This window comes from Limanda limanda, chromosome 17 (assembly GCF_963576545.1).
Source record: "Limanda limanda chromosome 17, fLimLim1.1, whole genome shotgun sequence".
In the NCBI taxonomy this organism is placed as follows: Eukaryota; Metazoa; Chordata; class Actinopteri; order Pleuronectiformes; family Pleuronectidae; genus Limanda; species Limanda limanda.
Genome location: NC_083652.1, coordinates 11,468,392 through 11,481,089, shown reverse-complemented (window position 1 = coordinate 11,481,089; position 12,698 = coordinate 11,468,392). Strand labels below are relative to the sequence as shown.

The 12,698-nt window shown below is 44.5% G+C and overlaps 1 protein-coding gene across 1 annotated transcript in view; it reads right to left on the bottom strand.

Moving 5' to 3' along the window:
- The window catches only part of LOC133023357 (thyroid hormone receptor alpha), a 60,423-nt gene that overhangs the window by 27,948 nt on the left and 19,777 nt on the right, over positions 1-12,698 (bottom strand). The window contains exon 3 of the mRNA XM_061090380.1: positions 6,442-7,692. The gene's annotated coding sequence lies outside the window, so the exon portion shown is untranslated. The remainder of the gene's footprint in view (positions 1-6,441; positions 7,693-12,698) is intronic.

Sequence of the window (12,698 nt, the reverse complement as noted above, 5' to 3'; positions counted from 1 at the left end):
TTGTTATTGTGGATTAAAAAGCAGCATAATTGGAAATAAGCTGCCATTCAGGCTGATAAAGACAAACAAGCTGCAATATGTTGTAGAGGAATCATTTCCCAGGAGATTTAAATGTGAGATATGAGAAGACTTTGTTCCAAGACTAAAGAGAAAATGCAATAAAGCCGAGTTAATTGTGAAACATCACTGAGCTTCGTCAAATTTAAAGTTTCTTGCAGTTGTTTGTCATAATTTAGAAAAACAGTCGGCAGCTTTATGTAAAGGGAAGGAAACGAGAATGTAGAAGCATGAGCCTGCTTCAGACTCTTCATGATCCTGAGAGAAGCTGAACATCAGAGTCAAGGGGGACGTTTCTCCTGCAGAGACCTTCTTATCTCCATCGGCTTCAGAGTCTCTCAGTCGTGCTGCTTTCAGCCTCGACTGCTGAGGGAACTCCCATCATGCACTGCAGCACTTCTCACTCTCTCTCTACACGCTTTCTGGAGAGATGGGAACAAATAGACGTGTGTGTTGTGTGTGTGTGTGTGTGTAGCACAGCATGTAGCATGTTTACTCTATCTCTGCTAACTCTGTGTGTGTTGTGTTGTGTTGTGTGTGTGTGTGTGTGTGTGTGTGTGTGTGTGTGTGTGTGTGTGTGTGTGTGTGTGTGTGTGTGTGTGTGTGTGTGTGTGTGTGTGTGTGTGTGTGTGTGTGTGTTTGTTTAGCACAGCATGCAGCATGTTTATTGTGTCTCTGAGTCGCAGTAGTGTCCCACTTATGTCTTCACATGTCTATTTATTGCTGTGATTGAGAGCAGCAGTAGACCCGTATGTCATATACAAGGACACAGTATGCGGGGGGGGGGCGGGGACATGTGACACTGCAGGAATCAGCAGCCAGAAGATTGACTACTAATCAACCCTGAACAGCTGCATAGAAAGGGGGCGTCTCCACGGGAACAGGCGAGGGCGGGAGCAGCCAGACATGAACCATATCACCACAGAGCCATCCATCTCAATCTGCTTCTCGGTAAAGCCCGAGTTTCTCCTGGAGAACGAGCAGCGAGAAGCAGGAACGTCTCAGAGTCTCTGCAGAGGAAATCAAACCCACGAGAAACGACTTCTCCCGACGTCTCGTCTGCAGAATGGAGAGAATCTGTCAAATTGAGGATTAGAACCGTCACAGAGGACGAGCTCAGAAACATGGACGTGTGTGAAATGTGAAATGTCATAGAAAATGATCATGTGGGAGGAAGGAATGAGGGGGGGGGGATAAGTGGTCGTCTTTCTACAGAACAAAGATTCACAGCCTTCACAGAGAGAGCAGCTGCCACTTCACTGTCACGTCCGATTCCTTGAAACTACGATTAAACACCACATCTCAAAAACTGTAGCAGCTCAGATTCAGCAGCATTTTGAGCGACAGCCATTAGCAGCCAGCTTTCGTTTCCCAGAGTTTCCCATTCTGCAGATCACAGCTTCAGATGTTCACAGTAATATTGGTAATTTACAGAAGGTGCAAAAACCACCAGTTATGTGTGAAGTTACTCGTCTTATAGTGAGAGCTCGAGATCGGAGAAATTACAAAAGCTCTCAATCAGTTTTGCTTCTTTCATTTAACAATAAGAAATCAACTGAGACCCTTCAGCCTCGTGGCAGCAAATCACCACGTAGAGCTTTCAAACTTTGAGCTGCTCTCTCAATGCTTCTCTGCAGTCCCACTTCCCATCTACAGTTTTAACACTTCTCTACACGTGTGTTTCAGAAAGGATTTGCTCCTACACTGCAAACTGCAAACTGCAGCCGAGCAGTAAAACCCCAAACCGCAGGTTGATCTCAGGCTGTATATGAAGCAGGAGAAGTGCCAGGTTGCAGCTGATGTATTTACTGTAAAGCGGAGCCTCTATATGAGGACAGCTGACGGCAGGGCCCGGATCATGCTGACATACTGAAACGAAGGCTGCCAAGGACTTTATGTCCCTCCAACTTTCAATCAATGCTCCTGCAGGCGAGCCAAGGAACAGACGATATAGGACATGTTGGAAAGGCTTGTTTAGAAACCCGAGAGGGACGGAGTACACGTCAGAGACATGGAGGGGACTCGTAACAGGAAAGTGAGAGAGAGAGAGAGGGAGTGGTTCAGGTGAGGGAGCAGGAGGAGAAACCAGGTGAATACAGAAAAGAACAGAATGTGATCTGGCCTCATTACACGTGTGCAGACGTGAGTGACAGGTGCTGATCATCCTCTGAACCACGAGACTCACAGAACATTCCTCACGATCTGTAACGTGCGGAGCAATGTCCTCAAGCGTCTTCTTATAGGAACTGAATGTGTTTACACAGAACATAACATGCGTTACACACCTCAGAGTTCAGGTTCGACACCTGCCTGCTTCTCTCTGTGGAGCCAGATTAAAACGTGTCTCATACACAACGTCATGTGACTGATGAAACGCTTCATTATTCACTGAAATCAGTTCATGGCGATTGACCCATTTGTGTGGAGATTCTCTGGAGTTCATGTCTGAAACCGTCTAACTGCGTATTTATCCTGCAGTCATGAGCTGATATCCGATCCAGGGATTAGAAGAGAAGCTGATAAGGATTGATAGTGGGATGGAGTGTAGCTGCATCAACACTATTGATTGGCTCCTGTCAGTGTTTTCATAAACAGCGATGCAGTTACTCTCCCAGGGAACACAGAGAAAAGCAATTTCCATAAAAGCAGGAGAGGCGTTTTTTCTGTGAGGATCCGTGAAGCACGTCGTCCAAGTTCCATCTGAAAGTGTTGCTTCCTCTCATCATTTACATTTTATCATCCAACCCCGGATTCATCTCTGCATAACATTTTGTCCCCGTTGTTTTTCCTTTGCCTTGAAGTGAGATATTTTTATCTGTTGTTCTTTTATATCTCATAGCTATGAATTAATAATGAGCTTCCTTTACGTACAAAACAATGGATGTTATGAGCTGATATATGAGACGTGAACTGAGCAGATCACTTCCTCCCTTTGTGCTACAACACGTGTTTTATTGACTTTTTGAGACGGATTTTGTTTTATTTATGTTTTATACATTAATGCAAAATGAGCAAATTAAGAAATTCATTAGATTATTAAACCGTTTCAGACACATTGTTATGTTGTCCGTGTAAAATCTAAAATTTGAAAAAGCTATTAATTGCCACTTTGTGAGTTAATTACTGATGAAATGTAAATAAAGAAAGACAGAAAGTTCACGATCAAGATTTAAAGCTTCTATTCAAAGTGGCAGAATCTATTTATTCTTGTCACAAACGAAGGTGAAATTAATCTGCGCTCCACAGAGAGTTTGACTGTAGTTAAAATATGACTTTGACCGATCCGTCGTGACAGGTCCGACCTTTGAGAAGATGGAGAGTCTGAAACCGAGGACACAGAACCGCAGAACACATTCAACTGAGAATTTGTGGATGGACTTGAAAAAGGCTTTTCATTCATTATCCCCATGCAGCCTGACGGAGCCTGAACAGGAGCAAAGGGGAAGCAGAGCCGAATCAGACCGATCCACTTAGACTCAGCACTGATCAGTGTCAGGAAACTCCCGGGAAATCTAACTGGAATCAAAGCTGTGAGACGATAAAACACGAAAAGCTCCAAAGAGAGGCAGGTACTTTCTACAGGCTCGATACCAACAATAAGAAAGCTCAAACTAAAAGTGAAGAATCACGAGAAGTGACGGAAACAACTGAATTAAGATAAATCCACAGAAAACCTGTCGCATGACGTTTGGAACAAGTCACTTTAAAAAGTGCACCGGGGTACTTTGGAGATTTGGTGCAATAAATTATTCATGGCTGAATCTTTAAAGGCTTCACATTAAAATGTGTAATTAATTATAAGAATAAGAAATGTTAGATTCTATAATTCCAATTCCACCATAAAATATAAACTATTCTAAATCCTATCGTGTCGGTGCCATAACGGTAAACACACTTCAGGCACATACTTGATTTTTGCATTATGCACGGAACAAGTACACTTGAATGGAGGGACAGATGTTGACAAACCCAGCTCCTGTTTGCGATGGTCCACTGGTCGAGTTACACAGTGAACACAACCCGCCCACGCACACACATCTTCCACTCACTGATTCACTGTATTTAACACAAAGTGAGACGGTGCGTGTTTGAAACGGTCGACACATGAACGAGAACGAGGGAAAAATATGCCGTTAAAAAAACCTGTTTCAAACTACTCCTCCTGCCACTTGGAGTAAGATTCATTATGAACTTAGCGTACATTATAAACTACAGTGAAATAAACTGTGGAGATGCAGCAATGACTTGAAGCTGGATACAGAAACCAGTTTGAAAGCTCATCAACGTTTCCCAGTAGTTTCATTCTTTGAGGATTTTCAAACTCTGCAAAGTTCTAAAGGATAAATATTAATTCTGTGTTGTTGCTATGGAGGCATGAAGGCTCTGGCTGGTATGTGCCCGTGCATGTGACCGGCCGACACGCTGGATCACTGCCTGGTAGACGTGTGCTGCCATAAAAAAGAGCTAAAGCACAGATTAACTTTTTGCCACCCTGGTCACCAGCCGCTTGGAAGTCTGAGGGAGTTTGACTCTTTAGTGCCGATGTCCCAAAGCTCAGTTAGAGCAACGTTTAAAAGAGATGGTCACCACCAGGGAAAGACTCTCCTGCTACTTTCCTAATCTGGGAATAACAAAGTCTGGAAGAAACTCCAGAGAAACTCCGGAGAAACTCCAGAGAAACTCCAGAGGAACTCCAGAGAAACTCCAGAAGAAACTCCAGAGGAACTCCAGAAGAAACTCCAGAGAAACTCCAGAGGAACTCAGAACCCAACTGTTCACGTCTGAAAACAGCTGTACTGTGACGGGGACATTTTGTTCCCATAAGGAGAACAAGTCCCAACTGTGTTCAAACTGATTTAACTCTGCCCTATAACATGAGTAATGTCACACTTACTCACACACACACACACACACACACACACACACACTTACACACACACACACAGACACACACACACAGCAGGATTGCAGCAATAGTCTCAGAGAGCCCATGGATGAGTCATTCAATGCTCCAGTATCATGTACCTGTACACACACACACACACACACACACACACACGCACAACACTTTGCATCAATACATTTGAACACAAACACTTTCAGCAAACTACTTTTAAAAGACTGGTCCCCACACACACACACAGCATAACACACAAGGCAGCGATCTGATTGGCCGACGCCGGCTCTGCGTTCTATACATTACGGCGTATCTGAGTCACAGGTGGGGGAGGCAGGCTGTATATCGCCGTGGCAACACGAACCAGGGGGCGGGGCCAGTGTGAGATGTGAGGAGACTGTCGATGACGCTGAGGCGGGAACATACATGTGACTCAGACTGGAGGACTGTGGGAGGGAGGCAGAGGACAGAGGGTGTCTGAGGTGAGGCTCGTCCTCTGTAACCCCCCCCCCCTAAACACACACACAGCTCGCTCCATCTCTCACTCTTTCTTTACATGCTCCTCTCCTCCCTTCTCTCTCTCCATTCTCACAGAAAGAGAACATTGTGTGACCACGACACCAAAGTGCTGCATGATATCAGAGTTTAGAGAACAGGCTCGTTATAAAGCAGGAGCGTGATCTGTGAGCGGGGATCGAACAACGGTCTCATGACTGAGAGGGAAGGTTCCACAGGTGATGGAACACGGATCATTTCAGCTTTCTTTCTCCTGCCTGATGTTCGGACTGAAGGTCAAAGTGTCTCTGGGTCCGGATGCAGTTTGTGGTCAGTGAGAAACCTGCAGACTCCAGGTCGGAGGTCATCCTCTTTGATTGATGGGACCTTTTCCTGTTGACTTTATTGAGCCGTATATTCAAAATGAGGCAGTAAAAAAAAACCTATTAGAGAAATGTTAAAATACATTTAAGGGATGTTCTAAAAATAAAATCTTCACGGCAGGGGGTAGTAAATTTGAGCAACTTACTTTTTAGTGGAGTCGTTAAGTCAAATCTCGACACTTCTTGATCACTCACTTTGAGGCTTCGTCAAGCGTCAAACTTTTTATTTTACTGAACTCTCATTTTCTATTTGAGGCTCCTCCGCTCAGACGTGAGTTGTAAGACGCTCAGATTCAGTTAATGACCTTTTCAGCTCAGAGCTCCTTCCATCTCTCGTAATACCCGACTGTCTCTGCTCTGTATCATTTAATAAGGCAGAAATGCCAGTTAAATGTCAGTTAGACACAAAGATATAGAAATAGGGAAACTTAAAAAGTACTTTTCTTTTGTTGTTAGTATAAAATGGCAAGTGACGTGAGCAGGGAACAAATCACCTGGATCCTGCTCATGTGAACGATATGACTGAGATCTTCTTCACATCCTGTCAACAAGGAGAAGAAAGAGGAGAAGGACACATGCTGATGAACAACAAAAGAAAACACAACTCACCGCTGCATTCTTCTCTTTACTCGTACTGCTTCCCCCTCCTCCTCTTCCTCCTCGCTGGTACAGAGAATGGATCTTCTCAGTGTATACTCTTCTCACTTTCTCCAAGGTTTACAGTGGAGTCTGCCAGGAAGTGCTTCAGTCTCTGCAGTTTCCCCTCACGAGCAAGAGAAGCTAATGAGAACTTCTCCTGCTCCGAGGGAAGCTCCACTTCTCTGGAGGCTCCGCCGGCTGAAGAGGAAGCTCAAGGCAGAGGAGGAACTTCTGAGAGATCTCTGAAGGCCTCGGATGCTACGGCTTATGCCATGAGGCTCGTGTGTGATGTGACTTTGCTGCCTGAGAAGCGCTCGGAGTGAAGTTTCCTGCCAGTTGATGTTCTGAAGTCTCTCTCTGCTTCTCTGGAGGCCGCCGGCGCTACTGCTGCTTTACTCCTGCCTCTAAGGCAAATGGAAGATGCTGGAGTGAGGTGCCTACCGGGCAGGTTGAAGCACCAGGCTGGTGAGCACGTGTTACCTGCTGGGTCGAGCACCAGGACAGGGAAGGGTTCCCTTCTGTTTCCTTGACTGAGTGAGTTTGTAGAAGATGTGTGTGCTGAGGTATATTGTTTCCAGGTATATTATACAGAAGGTGAGGATACTGTGAGTGTGTAGCTGCCTTTGTGGCAACACGACCTTTCCTTTCGGTACGAACTAGCCCAAGGTCCAGGCTACAACTGTGGATCAGTACAATTCATGCAGTGAGCAGATCTGAGCTGGCAGGTGGCGAGAGGTCAAAGGTCATTGCTGGTTGTTACGGCCTCAGTGGGGAGAGCTTGAGAGGCAATACAGGTTGTCAGGGCAACAGCAGTGGAAGGTCACAGGCGTGTTCTCGCTGAGTGTTCCAGTCACTGGCTCGGTGGAGGAGGTAGGCAGTGGGAGAAGATCCCTGAGGTAAATGGAGAAATGTTGCACCAACAGAAGAAAATAATAAGAAAAAAAAGAGGAAACTGAGAGCAAATAATAAGTTGCTGATTTTGTTTTTCCTTTTCTGTTTCGCTGGGAGGTAGAACGCTGAAGAGGTGTTCTCTGATTGGCTCAGAGCGAGAGGAGAGGATGGCGGGAGGTAAAACTGTGCTGCTTCAATCTTCACTGTTTTTTTCTATCTTGTGTCTTTTGAAAAAGTAGAATGCTGGTGGTTTTCCAGTGTCCATCTGAGGAAGTCGATGCTCTGCTCGGCCTCTTGACATGAACAGGTCGGTTCCTTCAGGGGTTCCACCTGCGGAGAAACAACAACAGGTCAGAGTGCGACCCCAGCAGAACATCCAGAGCAGTACTGTAATTGGACACTAGGGGGAAGGGAGGCCAATCACAAAGGAATAATTCACCAAACTTCCCCGGGTGTTGAGTTTGCTGAGCTAATAACTGGAAGAGTTCTCCGACAATATCAGAACTACTAACGACTACAGTGAGTTTATGAGAAAACGACCCGGAGCCGATTTCCCACCCGACCAGGAAGTCCTCAGGCCGAGGACTTGAAGAGGAGCAATGAGGTTAAAACAGCAGGAGAGAATCTGGGAAGCTTGGTTTCCACCGTGAATGGGATGGAACTTCCCAGTGAAGAACAGAAACACTTCACTGTCACAGTTTGATATTAAAGCCAGAGCAGAACTGAGCTGGCACTGAACAGCATGGAGATCACACTCTCATTCGCCTGGAACAAAAACGACTTTCACAGAAACAAACCCAGACGATAACATATAAGGTGATTGGAAGAGTCTGGATTGTTCGTCTTGTTACAGGAAAACTTCTACCAGCACATATAGGACTCGAGCTTCTATCAGATTTCTGAATCACGAGGGATCTGGATTTTGTTCTTTAACAAATGTAATTTCGTCAAATGCTTCCAGAGCAGATTTCCCAGCTGAGCAGCAAATCCTCCGGCTGCACATCGGAAGTGACAGAGAATTTACACATGCAAACTAAATGATGCTTTTTCTTCTTTAGAGTTTAGCGATGCAAAATGATATACTACACATGCTGCAGCAGACAAGTGATAAATGTAAAGAAGCAAACAAAAGCTCCAGTGTGTGTTTGTGTTGTGACCCTGCACAACACAAACACACACACGGGCTCTGCAGGGACGACAGAACAGAAAACAAATGAGGGATGTTCTTCTTGCAATCACAAAAGCTACAGTACTTGTTCAGTATGCAAAGCAGCTACTGGGAGGAAAATCTATTGTTGGCAGCCCGCATTCGAATGCACACAATGTTCACACAGACACACACACATTCCGTGTTAATCTGTCTCCATCTGTGCAAGCTGCACTTGGGTTGGGTTTCTGACAGACGCACATAATTCTCTTTGTGTGACCATCTTCCTTATGAGGGAAAGGTAGGTTCATGGGGCGCACACACACAAACACACACACACACACACACACACACACACACACACACACACACACACACACACACACACACACACACACACACACACACACACACACACACACACACACACACACACACACACACACACACACACACACACACACACACACGGGAGTCACCATGATCCGACTTAAACCACCACTTGATTCAAGACCTAAAACCTTTTCAACTGTGCAGCCTCCATCTGAGTGACTTGAGGCTCTATGTAAAACGGGTACACACACACACTCCTACACATTCAAACTCACACACAAACACACAACTCACATATTCAAATGAAATGAGATGCATTAAAACTCTACACCCACACATGGGGGGGTGGGGGGTTAATACAGTAAGTTGCATAAAACTGGACATAATTAGTAGCTCCACTAAACAATACATACATGTTTGTATATTCATATATAAACATGTATATAAATTGTATATTTATATGTACAAACGTGTACATATATACATAAATACATGTATATGTTCCTGGAAATATCCTTCTTGTTTGATAAAACTAGAAATCTTGATCTTGATATCAGCACATTTACCCATCTGTCCCTCTGCTGTCTTTAATTCTATTCTGTGACAAACAACAACAAACACACAACCGTCCTCTTCCTCCAAACACACAACCCTCCTCTTCCTCCAACACACACATCTCTGAGGCAAACACCGGAGACTCGGATGAAGCAACAGCAGGAAACGACAAATGAAAGAGACGTCCAGATTAATGTGATGAAGGAAGATGGAAGGAGAGCGAGTGGGATGAGAGCAGAGAGTCATTTCTAACAATATGCATCATTCTGTAACCCCCCCCCCCATTGGGGGCTGTGACAGATTTACAGTGCAGCCTGTTATCACCGCTGCCGGCTGCCAAATTAGCTGCGAAGTCCAAAAAAATAAATAAATGACCGGCCGCTGTCCAAATTAGTGACCACTTGGCCGAGGAGGAGGAGACAAGAGATGAAAAGTAAAAAGAGGGGGGGGGGGGTCTGGTGGTCACTCTGTGGTCTAAAGAGATGACCAAAAAATTCCAGCCCAGATATTCAGGAACCAGGCGGATGAGCTGTGGTCAGTGTGGTCAGTTTCTAAATTCATCTGATTGAGTAATTCAATTTTTTCAGATTGGTTTTGTAGTTTTCAGGGATTTAAGTCTTTGGAAAATCAGACCAGATAATTAAAGACATATAGAAGCATGTCTGCAGATATAAAGATGTGAAAACTGGAAAGGCAACTATACTTATCCAATACTAAATATATATCTATATAATAAACACGCGTATATATTTAGTAGGACCTTGGCAAGTGACTCGGCCGCCTGTCGTTTTCTGACTCTGACCTGAAACTTCAGAGGAGACTGGAAACCAAAGATTATCAATAAACTATCAGCGTGTTGCTTTTATTGTCTCTGAACCTGCTGACTTGTCTTCTCCTATAAGAGGCTGGCACAACCAGCTGGCAGCTGATCAGTGTGCACGTGTGTGTGTGTGTGCACGTGTGTGTGTGTGTGTGTGTGTGTGTGTGTGTGTGTGTGTGTGTGTGTGTGTGTGTGTGTGTGTGTGTGTGTGTGTGTGTGTGTGTGTGTGTGGTGAGCAGCCACTTGGCCGGCTTAGTATTTGGCAGCAGGTAGCGATGAGGTCACGCTGCATTCTTATCGAAGGTTGTTGTGTTTTATCATGACTCCTCTAGGATTTTTTGGAAGAGTATGGATTTGGAGGCTGGAAAAAACACCCACCACCCCCCCGCCTACACACACTCTGCAGGGACGACTGCTGGTTTTAAGCCAAATGTGTGTGTGTGTGTGTGTGTGTGTGTGTAAGACCTTCTGACTTCCAAACAGTGAGGAGGATATAAACCCTTCGACCGTCAGATGCTAAATAAATGTTCTTTTCGCAGTATTTACAAAGATCTGATTTCACAAACGAGCACGAACAAAGACAATAGAACAATCTGTGAGTGTAACTGAACATGAACACATTTGTATCTGAGCTGTAGGTTTGGGTTCATGTATCTTTCCATCAGCGTGTGGCACTGTGGAGTGAAGCTGTGCACGTGAAGCTGTGCATGTGAAGCTCTGAGGCTGAGACAGGAAACCTAACACCACGGACCTGGAGGAACCTGTTCAGCAATGCATTGAGTTCTATAGACTGAGGGAAGTAAACCGTTGCTACCGGCTGATAATATCCCAGCTGTGTTTGGGTTGAGTGCTGTTCTCACCGGGGGGGTTAATGAATAGTTCTCTGACAGTTCACACGTCTGAATTCAACCTTCTCTCTTTTGAAACTGTCTGAAAATCAGCAGCTGAAAACTGTTGGTCTTACAAGGAAACATGTGAGAAACAAGGAAATAACAAAGGAACTAGATTTATGATGTGAATTCATGTGATACTTGGTGTCATGTGACCTTCTGCAGAAAGCTGATATTTCCTTGTAAAAGTTGCAAGAAGTTGAAAACCACGGAGCAATCAAGGTTTGATATTTAACATTTGATGTATAAATCTTCAGGGATGACCTCATAACACAAGCTCAATAAAGTTATGTTCAAATTGCTCATTTTGCCACGAGTTTCAACAATAAGTACAAAATCTTTAAGTAAAATGCAGTTAAACTCTGCATTTTACTATCATGCAACATGAGGAGACGATGATATTAAAACAATCTGCGACAGTTCCCATATCCACCAAGACAACGTGTGTGTCCACGCAGTCTTATTCTATAAAGATAAATTAAATAGAACAAAGACAAGTCTTCATAATTCCGTAAAATGAGGAATCACATCAGAATGTAGCTGGAGTCTCATGTGAAGATATCCGTTATATATGAATTAATATTCGGTCCACGTCCGGCCTGTTAAGTGTGGAGTTGCTCTCCCGCCGTGCGGACTGCGGGGGGGCGGAGACGCGCTCGCTGCCGTTCAGGAACCATGTGACTCCAGGATGTATATGCAATATGACATACGCAGGTTGAGTAAATACAGAGGGGGAAGCTGGTATGTAGGTTAGGACACATGATCAGTGACTGGAGGGTCTGAGATGATTAACGCTGAGGACAGAAAGACGATCTGTAGGACAGCGTGGACCAAAACCACAGTCCACTCAGGAGGGGGGGGGGCGAGTTCAGCCGCACAACCAGTCGCACTCGTTATAATTTCCATTTCACAGTAATGTCATGCAAATGAAGAATCTCTCTGGTACAAAACACGAGCTTTAATGAAATTTTTACAACTTGATTAATACACACGGATGCCTCCACACGGACCTGATTTAATATCACAGAACCAATGAGCTAACAACATGTAAATGATACGGCTTCTTTAATTAGAATTCCTCCCCCACCACCCCCAAAAAAAGTCTGGAAATCTGTGAAAGTATTAAAAATATGTTTTGATGTTCCAGGAGTGAGCGCTGTTCGCTTTGGGACACGAGTATATGTAGCTTAATTTGAATTCTAATTTTATTTCATCTGCTTTTGGTGTGTGTGTGTGTGTGTGTGTGTGTGTGTGTGTGTGTGTGTGTGTGTGTGTGTGTGTGTGTGTGTGTGTGTGTGTGTGTGCGAGTGTTTGTGTGTGTGTGTGTGTTTTTCACGCTCCGATGATTCCACAACAGCCGACTCGTCTCTTGTAGTAACATCATCCACCTCTACAGTGAAATTGAAGCCACTTATGTGGAACTGTCTCTCATAATGGAACAACGCAGAAAACACCACGGACGCTGATAACTCGTGTTAATGTTTTATTCAAACCTGCAAATAATGAAATTAAACCCTGAGAGCTGAATTTATGGATCTTTACTCTTCCAGTTTGTTGTGTCCTTACACAGAATGCTGCTCTTCCAGTTTGT